Source organism: Prionailurus viverrinus, chromosome D3 (assembly GCF_022837055.1).
Source record: "Prionailurus viverrinus isolate Anna chromosome D3, UM_Priviv_1.0, whole genome shotgun sequence".
Lineage (NCBI taxonomy): Eukaryota > Metazoa > Chordata > Mammalia > Carnivora > Felidae > Prionailurus > Prionailurus viverrinus.
In genome coordinates, this window is record NC_062572.1 from 28,093,440 (window position 1) to 28,106,824 (window position 13,385).

The following is a 13,385-nucleotide window of genomic DNA, read 5'->3' on the forward strand; positions in this document are numbered from 1 at the left end:
GGATCAGACAGTGGCCTGTTCCATTTTCCTGCCAAGGTCAGCCTTGAGTAAAAGCCCCTGGTACCTCCAAGGTGGGGGTCCTCCACCTTCAGAATCTGGGGTGTGGTTGCAACCCCAACATCAAGAATCAGCACGGCTGCCTCAGGGCCACAGCTAGAATGTAATGCCAGGAGGGCAGATCCTAACTTGCCCTGTGTCTGCCACATAGTAGGTACTCAAATACACACACTGGTTGACTGAATCAGCGGCCTCGTGTGTCCAGCACAGGAACCTGGCACTTCTCTTGGGTAACTGCGCCCTCGTCAAGCACGCAAATCCTTTAAAAAGGATTCCCCTTAGAACCACCAAGAGGGCACTGGTGTCTACACAACTCCCTTGGGAACCGTCCCAGGGATGAGAAGCCAGTGTCTAGAGGTGAATGCGTGTTTGTCCAGGAGCCTCCATGGATTGGGAAAGGGGAAAGCTGAGCTAAGGGAGAAGCCTCGTCCAAATGCCCTGGTTACTGATTAGCCAAACTCCAGAGCTTCTCTCTCTGCGAGGGGGATCAGAGGGGCAATAAACCCCTTTGGAGTAAAGACCAAGTTAACCATCTCTCTAATCCTGCAGTTTAAAAAGACAGCAAGCTGCCTTTCTGGAGCTTCCCCTGGGATACTGTATGGGAAGTACAGGGGATGGGGCACGGGAAAGAAATGGCCACAGAATAAGAGCCCACTTATTAATTACAGAGTCCCTGTCTCATACCGATCACACCTATTAATCCCGCCGGCCACTCAGAAGACTTTGATCCCCCTCCCAATCCTACCCCATTTTGCTCCAAGGGGAGACGGGGCTCAGAGAGGTTAAGTGTTTTTCCCAAGGTCACAAAGAAGCTGCAAAGAAAACGCTCTTCCTTTGTGCAACAGGTACAGCCCTTTCCCTTCCAAAAGGTAATGGCTGCTCCTGGGTAGAGAAAGTTCAGCGCCGGCCGGCAGGAAGCCCAGGCCACCTAGGCGGCGCGCGGAGGTCACGCACCCCGCTACAGGACGCGAGCGGGTTTCAGGGCGCGGCGCCCCGGCTCCGAAGCGAGTGTGTGCCAGAAGGGTGTGGAGAGGTCGGGCTCGGGTGGGGGTCAACGGGCTACTTCCCTTCCCAAGAGCCCCGCCTGTGGCTCCGGGCGGCGCCACCAGCAAGATGAGGGCCTTCCGAGCCAGCCTAGGAGCAGGGGGTGCTGAGCCTTAATCCCATCAGGGCGCCTCAGCCCCGGGAAGGCGCGCGGAGGGGAGCGCAGGCCCCGCGGGGAGGGCGCGTCCGGAGCCCCGGCGCCCGAGGGGCCCCGCGCGCGGCTCTCTCCAACGCCCCCGCTGCCCGCAGAATCCTCTCGCCCCGGGCTCGGCCTCGCGGACACCCCCGTTCCCCAGTGCCCACCTCCGGGCCTCCAACCCGCACGGACGTCCAGATTCTAGCCGCTCCAGACTGGGTGCCCCGGATCTCCGGCGATCCCCCAGCTCCCGGCTACAAGATTTCCTCTCAGGATCCACTGCCACGGCTCGGACAAGCGTGGAGAGGGAGAGGGAGAGGGATCAACTAGCTCCCAGTCTCCAATCACTGACCCCCGCCATCCTCAGGCTGGAGATCGAATGGCAGGGACCCCAGGCCGCCGGTGCCCGATCCACTCCTGGGATCGACTCCCAAGTCTTCAGCCTGGTGGTGCGGGATCCATTGGCTGCCCTGTGCGGGATCTTCCCGCGGGATCCACTCCCAAGTCTCGGGAGACGGATCCCCCGGCTCCCAAATCGGGATCCTCCCTCCACGCAGACCCAGAGCCAGGGGAGATCCACCGGGTCCCCACCTCTTCCCGGGCCAACTTTGCCAACTTTTCTCCCGGGGCCTCAGCCGAGCAGAAACTTGGCGGCCATCGCCCACCGCCGCCTCCCCAGCCCCTCCGCGGGCGGGGGACTGGGGGCAGACAGCCCGCCCCCACCGCCGGCGGCCGCCGCACAACCTACCCTGCAGCCGCCGCCGCCTGCCCGCGCCGCGCCGCCACCTGCCCGCAGCCCGCGGCACCTGCCCGCGCCGCCGCGGCCCCGCGCAGCCTAGCCTGCTGGGGGCGGGGCCTCGCGCGGGGAAGCGCCCCCGTCGCCATGGGAACCGCGGCTGGCAGCGCCTGCGCGGAGGGGCCTGGGGCGGAGCGCGGCCGGTCAGACCCGCGAACGCCTGCAGGCCCCTAGGGTAGGGTCAGAGGTCGCGAGTGCAGCGAGAACACTCCTCCCGGAAGCGCTCCGCGCCTGCCTGTGCGACCCCGCCGCGCGCAGCTTGGAACGTGCTCGTGATCCCGGCCCGCGTTCCCGGGACGACCCCCAGATCCCGGCCGGGATCCCCCGCAACGGGTACCGGCTCGCGGCGGGCCTGCCCTCCCGAGAGCCTAAGGCAGCCCGGGAACTCTGGAGGCGCTGGGTAAAGACTCGCCCTTTGAATCATCCCGGCGGCTGGCGCCAGCCCCAGAGCAAGAAGGATCTGCGCGAGGCGCCAGCGCCCCCTCGCGGCGGGCAGGGGAACTGCACCCCTTTTTCGGGCGTGTGGGAAGCTGTTCAGCACATTAGGGGGGTGGGGGTGCCTACTGCGTGCGACGGCCGCTGCCATTGTGTTGCAGTGGGAAGCCAGACCCGTGAAGACTTTTGGACAACTTGAGAGAATCGTAGGAAGCCGCCCCTAAACAAGAAAACACCTGTGTCGCTATCTTCCATTCCATACATCTTTACTAAGCACCTACAGCGTGCTAGGTGCTGGGCACCCAGTGGCTAAGCAGCTGGCAAGCTCCAGGCTCTTGTGGGACATTGCACAAATAAATTGAACTGCATTGGTGACAAGGTCTCCTAAGGAAATGCACCGGGCATGAATAACTGGAGGACCTAAAATCATGTGCATTTATTGAAGAGGAGTTAGACCTCGATAAAGGTGGGAAGAGAGAAAAAGGACGTCACACTGCGTGGCTTTGGGAGAACTGACGGGAGGCTCACTTGCCTTATCTTGATGTGTGTGTGTGTGTGTGTGTGTGTGTGTGTGTGTGTGTGAGGAAATACATCCCTGTTGCAGGAGACACACCGTATCTGTTAACTCTTTCCATTTGCACAACAGTCCTTTTGAGGTTAGGACCACCCCCCGCCCCATTTTACCAAGGAGCAGCCTAACGCTCTCTAATTGACTCAAAATGCTGAGGTAGAGGCCCCATAAGGTCTAATACCTTAGGACACTCTCCTCTATCATCTGGATGTCTTGGACACAATCATCGGTAGGCCCCAAGTCAGTGGTTTTTAAATATGACTGCCACCCCTGGGGGTAGGAGACGGGAGGATGGTTGAATTGAAAGTTAAAATCTGTCAAAATGCACGTTTAATCCAGGGCTTTTACAGGACAGGTGTATGTTCTAGAAGCAAAGGCAATTCATTGTTTATTGTCTGCTCCCTTCTGGAAACCTCCTGGAGGCACAGACTTTTGTCTCTTGTTCACTCCTGATTCCCAGTGCCTAGAGCAGGGATTGGCACACAGTAAGCACTCAATAAATGTTGAGCACGGTAAATACTGGGTTAAACGCACAAATGACCAACAGCTGATAGCATATCATATGCCACCTCTCCTCTCCAACCTTATAGGAACTTCCTGTCTCTCCTGGGCAAATCTTGATTAACCAGAATGTGTGGACTGAGGGTTCTGTTTAAGCTGAATGTCTCTCAGGGGCGCCTGGGTGGCTCAGTCAGGTGAGCATCCGACTTGGGCTCAGGTCATGATCTCACGGTCCGTGAGTTCGAGCCCCGCGTCGGGCTCTGTGCTGACAGCTCGGAGCCTGGAGCCTGCTTCGGATTCTGTGTCTCCCCCCTCTCTCTGCCCCTCCCCCACTCATGCTCTCTCGTGCTCTCTCTCCCTCTCTCTGCCAAAAATAAATAAATATTAAAAAAAAATTAAACTGAATGTCTCTTGGCTCCCAGCCAGCTTAGTGCTCCATCTTGGCATCACCTCTCTATCCCACAATGTAAGCACCAGTGGGGAGAACACAGTCCTCCTCCTGCCAGCACCTGCAGGAACCCCCAACCCGGGGGTATCCATCCCCAGCCTGACCAGCTCTTTCCCCAGAGAGATGCCTAGCCCAGGTCCAGCACCAGCGCTTCTGCCTCCGTCAAGCTTTGAGGGCATCCCAGAGATGCCAAACTACAACTCCCAGAATGCTCCTGGCCTTGAGAGCGGGAGGACTTCCTGGTTGAGCCCCTCCTCTGCTGATTCCCCCTGCATTCCTGGGTCCTCCAATCCAGGTGAGAGGCTGCCAGCCAGCACAGACCCAGAGATTATACCCTGACCAAAGAGGTGTCAGGTTGTGCATTGTTTCCAGAGCCAACTCCTACCTGGCTTTACTCCTGGCTTTTCTGTTCCTGGGGATAGAGGACAGTGCCACCCAGTGACTCTCCCGGTACTCCTCCTCTGTCCCCTCCTCCGGGAAGTCTGCCCTGATGTGGCAGCTCTGTTCTCAGACTTTCTGGCGGCTCTGTCGAATGGAACTTTCTGCAGTGATGGAGATATTTTAGATCTGTATCGTCCAACATTAGCCACAGTTGACTACTGAGCACTCAAAATGTGGCCAGTGCGACTGAGGAACTGAATTTTAAATTTTATTTAATTTTAATTTAAATCTAGCCACATGTGGCTCTGGCTACCATATTGAACCATATAGTTCTAGAACTCACATATTCCTTGGCAAAGACCATATTCATGCATTTTCATTGGTTCACACTTACCCATTTTGTTTCCCTTGCAGTTTGCCTGCTTCTTGAGGGTGGGAGCCAGTATATTCCTTGAAATGTTGTCCCTTAACGCCAGGCCTGTGCCCATGCCATGTCCTCTGTCTGGAACACTTGGCCCTTCACCTGCCCATCATCAGAAACCACTAAATATTCTTCAGATCTTAGCTTTAATATCACCTCCTCCAAGGAGCCACCTCTTATTACCATCCCTGACTACCATACTGCAGCCCCCCAGTTTTCCACCCACCACTGTATATATAATAACACTGTGTATATAATAACACTGTGGTATAATTGCCCAATTACATCCCTGCCTTTCTAGACCGTGAGCTCCTTGGGAGCAGAGACTAGCACAAAGTTGACACACAAGAAATATCCACGGAGTTGAATGTTGAATAACCGTTTTCACATGACATGACCCAGCGCCTGGTTCCCAGCAAGGATACAAATGGAAACTGTCACTTACTGAGCCGAGCACTTTGCCTGTGGCTGTCTCAACAATCCTGTAAGAGATGCTTTATTGTTCCCTCTCTTTTATAGATGCGGGGATCTGAAGCTCAGAGAGGTTAAGTAAATTGCTCAAGGTCACACAGCTATGGTATCTCAGTCTGGGTTCCCTGGAAAACAGAGCCCGAGACAAAAGTTTCTTGCTAATGCTTTAGCTGGGAGCGTAATCCCAACCCAACGAAAGTGAAGGAAAGGGACTCTGAGGCGACGAAAGAGCGTGAGCACATACAACACATGAGAAGTTGACTAGAGCCTCTCATGAAAACACAGCCAGCCGGGAGTTCCAGCACTCAGGGCCTCTCCAGAGAGGCCACGTGAACTACTGCAGGGACCAAAGGCAAGACATGCACGCACTGACACATCCCATCTCCTATCTGCCGTCGGTCACGGTTGGGTCCAATTGCTTCTCACTTCTGGGTTGTGTCACCTGTGCCTCTGGGCAGCCATGAGGGAAGCCAGTTTCCCACCCAGAGCTGTACCTGAGTCTGCAAGGGGAGGCACCCGAGCCCCCACTGCCGACGGTCTGGTCACATCAGCTTGGACGACAGCTGGGGATTTGGGGAGGCTGGCCCAGTCCTCAGGCCACTGCAGGCACTGCAGGCTGAGCTGGTCAAGTGGCTGCAGCAAGGGACCCTGATTGCTTGCAGGGAGAGGCGAGCAGAGGCCGGATTGCGGCTAGTGTGGCTGGGGGGCTCTGAAGGACACAGCTGAGCACGCCTGAAAAGGTGTATCTGTCAAGCCTGATACAGCCAATAAGCATCAGAACTGGGATTCAGATCCAGTTTTCCCTAACTCCAAAGCCTTTCAACAAATATTGATTGAAAGAAAAAAAAACAAAGGGGTGCCTGGGTGGCTTAGTTGCTTGAGCGTCTGACTGGCTCAGGTCACGATCTCACAGTTTGTGAGTTCGAGCCCCACATCGGGCTCTGTGCTGACAGCTCAGAGCCTGGAGCCTGCTTCGGATTCTGTGTCTCCCTTTCTCTCCCTGTCTTTCCCTTGCTTGTGCTCTCTCTCTCTCGCTCTCTCTCAAAAATAAATATTAAAAAAGAGAAAGAAACAAATGAAGAACTGAGTGACTGAATGAGTGGGAAATCCCTAGCAATAATCAACTCCAGATGTGCCCATCTTATGGATAAAGAAACTGAGGTCTAGAGAGGCAGAGATGCCCTGACCAATGTCACACTAAGTGCAGGTGGCAGAGCTGGGACTTAACCTCAGCCTCAGGCCTCACTCACATTTTCTGCACTTAATTTTCTGGACCCTCATGCTTCCTCTAGCATGAGCCAGTGTGTCCCTGTTTGTCATGGTAGCATTTACAGCATTAGAGCGATATCTCTTTTTCTCACCTGCCCAGCATCCATCCCACATCCTCTGCTAACCTTAGTTTTCCTCCTAGAAACCACCCCATGCTCCACCTTTAGTCCATGTCATCCCAGGGGGTTGAACCTTGTGACATGCCTACCATATCACCAGTCCCCAACCCCCTACCCCCAATCCTAGGGTACAGGACTTAAGTCTGGCCAATCAGAACAACCCACCTTCCTGGCCACAATGAATGGTTCATGGGTGGGCATGTAACCTAAGCTTTCCCCACAAGAGTTCATCACAACACTTGCTGCCACTCTGTATAAAGAGAAGCTTTCTTTTCTCTGGAATTGCTTTCCTTTGGCCTCAGAAGGCCAGCCAGAAGCCAGAAGCCAGAAGCCAGAGAGAATCTGCCTGCGAGTGAAGCCAACTCAGCAGAAAACAGAGCTGAGAGATGGGGGAGCGAGAAGTCCTGAAGATATCGCTTATTCACCTGGATCCAGCTGTGCCTAAAGCTGTAACTTTAACATGTCAGTTATGGAAGCCAATACATTTCTCATTTCTGCTTGAGCCAGTTTGAATTACAATTGTCTCACAGCAAAAGACAAGACCAGCACCTGCTCTGTGTGAAATCTTAAGGTAGATGCTGGAGATAAAGATTTTCAGATCCAGTGCCCACTTTCTGGAAGTTCACAGGCTATAGCAAAGATCTTCAGGTCCCAGGGAAATATGTAAGCCTGTTCCATGGACTAGAATTACCAAAGCAGAAGGGAAAGCACAGTGCCACGAATTTCAACAACTGCTGTTTAATTGTAGATCAGTTAATCCCTATTCATGCCTTCTCCTACCCCGGAAACACCATACCCATACCCCATTCCGATTTGTGGTTGGCTTTTCCCTCCTTGTCCAGCCCCTCCAGCAGCCCAGAGTGAAAGCCTGTTGATTTAAGGAGCACACACACACACACACACACACCACACCAGCTTATCACCCACCTGGGCTTTATTCACCAACCTGAATGTTTCCTTCAAAGGGAACATTTTACAGGATCATAGACTTCTGTTCAAAGCTGGAGCCTGAGCAGAAGAGGCCACATTGGAAAGTTTTGACCTGAAGTGTGGTGAGTCTGGAGGGAAGAATCTGGAGGGGGGAGAGGGGAAAGTCTTGTCCAGAGGCCATAATGGGCCTCAGGGGTCCATGAGCCCCTGAAATAACGTGTGTGTGTGTGTGTGTGTGTGTGTGTGTACACAAGGCTGCACGGGGAATGCATCCCATAGTTTTTTAAAATTATTTTTAAATATATTTTTTAAATGTTTATTTTGGGGAGAGAGAGAGAGCACGAGCTGGGCAGAGAGAGAGGGAGACAGAGGAGCCAAAGCAGGCTCTGTTCCAAGAGTGGAGAGCCCAAGTGGGGCTCAAACCCAGGAACCATGGGATCGTGACCTGAGCTGAAGTTGGATGCTTAACCGACACAGCCACCCAGGCACCTTTGCATCCATAGTCTTAAATCCCATTTTCAAAGGACTCTGTCACCTCCCAAAGGTAAGTCCCATTGGTCTAGGACATGGCCATCCTTCTGAGGGTGGGTATCTTGGTCTTCTCAGGTCGCTAGAACAAAGCGTCACAGACTGAGAGGCTTATAAATAAATTTTTCAGTGCTGGAGGCTGGGAAGTCCAAGATCTAGATGCAGGCACATTTGGCGTCTGGTGAGAGCCCACTTCCTACTACGTAGAAGGCCATCTTTTCTCTGTGTCCTCACGTGGCCGAAGGGGTGAGGGAGCTCCCTGGGGCCTCTTTTATAAGGGTACTGATGCCATTCACGAGAGTTCTACCTTCATGACCTCATCACCTCCCAAAGGCCCACCTCCTAGTCCAATGACCCTGTGGGGCAGGATTTCCACAGAAGAATTTTGAGGGCACACACCCATTCAATCCATTGCAATGGGAAACTGGGGCTTAGAGCCATTACACTGCAGGATTTTCCAAAGCTCACACAGCCAACCTGGAACGCAGCCTAGACTAGAAGCAGAAATCTGGCTCAGCCGGCTGGGCAGCTGGGAGGAAGAGACAGGAGTGGGAGTCGAGGTCCTCCCCAGTCCCAACCGGTGCATCAGATCTCAGCCTGGACATCACCTGCCCCCCCTCCGCTCCCCAGGCTGGATCAGGTGCCCCTCCTCTGTGCTTGAGCCCAACATTGCCCTGGGCTTTCTCTTGGTCTGAAGCCGTGTCTGTATGCATCTGTTGATTGATGGGTTCATAAAATACACATCCCAAACCTGACCTAGGCTACATCACATTTAGATACCTCTTCCTCCCCTAGCAAACCTACCCCTCCTGTGGCTCCCCACCCCAAGGTATTGAGGATGCCCTGAGGTATCGTCACACTTTGTGTCAAATCTGTAAGCAAATCCGGTTGGCTTGACCTTTGACATTTAATATAGATCCAGCATCTGACCACTCCTTTCTCCTTCCCTCCCTCTCTGTCTGCTTATCTGATCCACCATTGTCTCTCACTTGACTGACTAAAGGTGCTGACTGCTTCTCCCTTCTTCTCCCTATGCCCTGGTTCTCCCCCCAGCAGCTGCAGTGATCTCTGTAAAACACAAGATAGGTCCTCACCCTCCTGCTCAGGCCTATCCACAGACTCTGCATTTCACTCAGAAATTAAAAGACAAAGATCTTCATTGCCAACAAAGCTCTCCACTCTCCCCCATCCCTCCGCCTCTTGGCTTCCTGAAACTTGCCAACGCCTGCTTACCACAGGGCCTTTGCACCCGCACCTTCCTCTGCATGGAATATTCCTCTCCCACAAACCCACCTGGCTTCCCCCTTCAGTTCTTGCCCAAAGGTCACCTTCTCATGGCTTTCCATGACCTCTCCAATCACATGGCATCTCCTTTCCCTGCTCCATTTTTCTCTGTGGCATTTATTAACAACTGACATCTTATATGCTGACTTGTTTATATCCTTACTGTCTTGTTCTCCTTCTAGAGTGTAAGCTCCGTGAGGACAACAGATTTGTCTATTTTCCTCATGACTAAATCTACAACACCTAAAATGCTTCCTGGAACATAATAGACACCCAATAAATATTTGTTAGATGGATGGATGGATGGATGGCCGGACCACATTGTTCTTTCCTGTTTCTCTGTCTTGCCCACAAAACCCAAAGCTCCTAGAGGGCAGGCACTCTGTTCTGTCCACTGCTCTATCCATGAGGGTCAGACAGGGCTGGGCACATATAGGTTGAGTGAACAAGTGACCAACCCCTTTGGTTAACAGATAAGGACACAAAAGCCAGGGAAAAGAAAGGGACTTGGCGGTGGGGACATACCAAGGAACTAGCAGCCACCTCTAACCTCCTGAGTCCCAGAGCCCCGCCTGCTATGGCTGGCTGTGGCTCCTCTGGGAACATGCATGCTCTCTGGCCAGATCAGGTGGGAGGGTTGACCAAGCCCTAACCCTGGACAGCCCAGGAAGCTGCTGGGTATGTATCTGACTTTTAAACTAACCTTTTAGCATCACTTTGGGCTTAGGGCCCAGAGTCAGAAGTCCAATTGCCTGAGCCCGAGTGCAGGGCTTGCCACTTACTTCCTGAGCCTTCGTTTTGTCTTCTGTAAAAACGCGAGTTCCCGGAACAGCACCTGCCATAGAGCGGCCGGGAGGCTTAAATGACCTAAGGCACCGAAAGTGTTTCAAATGGAGCTTTGTGATAGTGAGCGCTCAAGAATCCTCCACCGTCATCAACAGATGCTGAGCTGGAGGAGAAAATGTTCAGCCCCTTTCAAGCTTCCCTTAGGTGGATTCCAGCTAATTGGAGCCTGCCCGGATGTGGTTTCAGGTTATAATGCCTCATTTAGGTTTCTGGGCACCTGGACGGTCGGCGTGATTTTCCCAGGTGACACTGAGCACATTATCCGGAGAACAAAACGCTTTTCAAGGTCAGAAACGCCCGGAGAGCCACTGGGGCAGCCAGAGAGAGGCAAAATCATGGGCCTTGGGCAGTTCTGGGCTCCCCAGCTTCCTGGCTGGAATTACACCCCTCAGGATCCTGCCAAACCCACAGGAGAGGCTGATTTTGGTGCAGGATTAAAAAAATCCACTCTCCCTTACTCAAGGGGCTGCATCTCACTTGCTGGCAGACGGCCACGAGGTTTTGCTAATCCTAGGAATAAAAAGTCTATGCATTGTGACCCTGACCTACCTGCCCCAGCTTCTCTCTCCCTCCCCTGAAAGGCACACACATGCATTTTATCCCCTTGAACTTTCATAACTCCTACCCCCTTATCCAGAGAGGTGGGATGGCCTCCCCAAGGTCACAGTGTTGGGAAGGGGAAGATGGTCTGTCCGTTTCTTTCTAGAACATCACCCTGCTCAGTGATTGAACCCAATGCTCCCTACCCTCTGGGATGTCCAATCTGCTTTTATAGATGGAGAAACTGAGGCCCGGAGCAATGGAGTGACTTACCCCAGGTCATAGAGCTGGGAAGTGATAGAGTGACTGGCCAGCCTCCAAGCCCAAGAGTCGTGCCACATTTAAAGTGCTGGCCGGGCTTAGAGCCCAAAGTGAGACCCAAGGTTGAAAAGCACCAGCCCTGGGGCGTCTGTGTAGGTGCCCTTGGCTTGGTGGACAGCTCTGCTTTGACCATGGTGCCCTTGAGCCGGCTCAGCCCTGCTGGGCCTCACTTCCAGTCACCTAAGTAGTGTTCCTATTAGCAAACCACCTTCTCCCCTCAGCCTCCTCATCCAGCCGCCTCTCTTATTATTTAAATAAGACTGGACTTTAATTCAGTTGTTCATTAAAATACATGTGAGTTCCTAATGGACAACCAGTATCACAGCAAAACATAGAAGAAAACCGCCAATACAAGGAAACCCCAACCACATTCCTGAATTCTCACTGGACTCTGTTGCCTGTTCAAGGCTCCCCATCATTTTTTTAATAATTTCTTTTTTAACTTGGGGCACCTGGGTGGCTCAGTCGGTTACGCATCCGACATCGGCTCGGGTCATGATCTCCCAGTTTGTGGGTTCGAGGCCCTCATCAGGCTCTTTGCTGTTAGCTCAGATTCCCTCTCTTCCCCCCCCTCTCTCTCTCTGCCCCCTCCCTGGCTCATGCTCACTTGCTCTCTCTCAAAATAAATAAGCTTTAAAAGAGCTGCTTTACTCCAACAGAGACTTTCTTCTTGATGTTTGAAGGAAAATTGACTAACTTCAGCATTCCATGATTTCGTGACATTTAAGGCTGGGTCCAGGTGCCACCCCAGATAGTCTCCAGGGACCATGTGAGGCACCACAGCGCCTGGCATTATTTCTCTGGAAAACTGCAGCGTGGTTACTCTAGGGAGGCCCTTGTACCGCTAGGCTAGGTCATAAAATCTCTTTGTGCTGATGCATGTGTTGGAGGAGCTGGTAGAGATGGAGGGAAAGGCGTCTTGCCCAACCCTTCCAGGAGGGGTAGAGAGGTCACCAAGGGGGTAGCGGTGGGCATTTGCTGGTCAGTGGTTGAAGCAGGGTCTTAACTTCCCTTTGGAGTGGTTTGCGCCCCACCAACCTCGCTCTCCCTATCTGCTGGGGTAATTACCAGTTCTCCCTCCGCTGCTGGCACCCTTCCCTTCCTTCCTTGTCTTTCCCACCCATCTGCTCCCCTTCCTCTCTGAGAGCAAGCCAAGGGGACAGGCATTGGGGAGCGGGAGTTGTAGGGATGTTCTGAGGGGAGGAGAAGGTGTTTCTGCCTATCAGTCTGGGAGCTGGAGTCTTGGCTTAGATTCCAGTTTTCCCCTGATTTGCCAGGGGATCTTGGGCAAGTTGCATGAGCAATCTGGGTCTCCATTTGGTTTTCATCGGTTTGAAGTAGCTTCTAATCCTAGTTATGAGCCATCAGACAACTGTGAATAATACTGATACTACTGGCATCAGTCACCACCGCCACCACTATCACCATCGTCACCACCTCCACATCATTGCCACCATCATCATCACCTCCTTCTCATTATCACCACCATCACCACCACCTCTGCTGCCACCATTACCACCAGCAGCATCACCCCCCCACCACATCCGCACCATCATACATCATCACCACCATCAGCATTATCATCATCTCCATCATTATCACCACCATCAGCATTATCATCATCTCCATCATTATCACCACCATCAGCATCACCACCACTACCAACATCACCTCCACCACGACATCATCACCACCATCACCACCATCACCATCATCACCGTCAACATCATCACCACCATCACCATCACCATCACCATCACCATCACGATCATTATGACCATTTATTGAAGACGTACCAGGTGCAGGGCACTCTACAAAGCACCTTCTGTACATTTTCTCATTTAGTCCTCCCAACAACCCATGAGACAGGTACTAGTAGAAGGCTTGTTTCACCGATAAAAGAACTGAGGCTCACAAGGGGTAACTGACTTGCCCAAGGTCACACAGACAATAAATATGAGAGCCACAATTGAACTTCTGGGGCCTCAAAGCCTGTATGCCTCCCCAAAGAGAAAGCATTTGCTTGGGCTGTCAATGGTTGGAACGTCGGTTTGTACCTGGGACTTTCACAGACACAACGGGGGTAGTCGTCTCAGGGCAAGAGAAATGAAATTCTCTGGAATAAGATATAGGGAGATGCCATCACCAGGCTAGAGGCGCTCTCCTGGCCTTGTGTGGGGAACAGATGCCCCTGAGCAGAGAGGGACAGATATACAGCCCTGCCTCAGAAGAAAGCTCAGAGCTGGGGAGAGGAAGATAGCAGGAAGAGTAGAGGTGGGGGGGGTGA

The 13,385-nt window shown here is 53.0% G+C and overlaps 1 protein-coding gene across 3 annotated transcripts in view; it reads right to left on the reverse strand.

The window, feature by feature from the left end:
• KIAA1671 (KIAA1671 ortholog) overlaps positions 1 to 2,016 on the reverse strand; it is a 203,372-nt gene extending 201,356 nt beyond the window's left edge. The window contains exons 1-2 of one of the 3 annotated variants that reach the window (XM_047827389.1): positions 1,986 to 2,004; positions 1,405 to 1,525 (exon numbers count right to left, since the gene is read on the reverse strand). The gene's annotated coding sequence lies outside the window, so the exon portion shown is untranslated. Of the gene's footprint in view, positions 1 to 1,404; positions 1,960 to 1,985 lie in introns of those variants that run through there. The other 2 variants (XM_047827391.1, XM_047827388.1) reach the window with 2 other exon arrangements.
• Between the last annotated feature and the right edge of the window lie 11,369 nt (positions 2,017 to 13,385).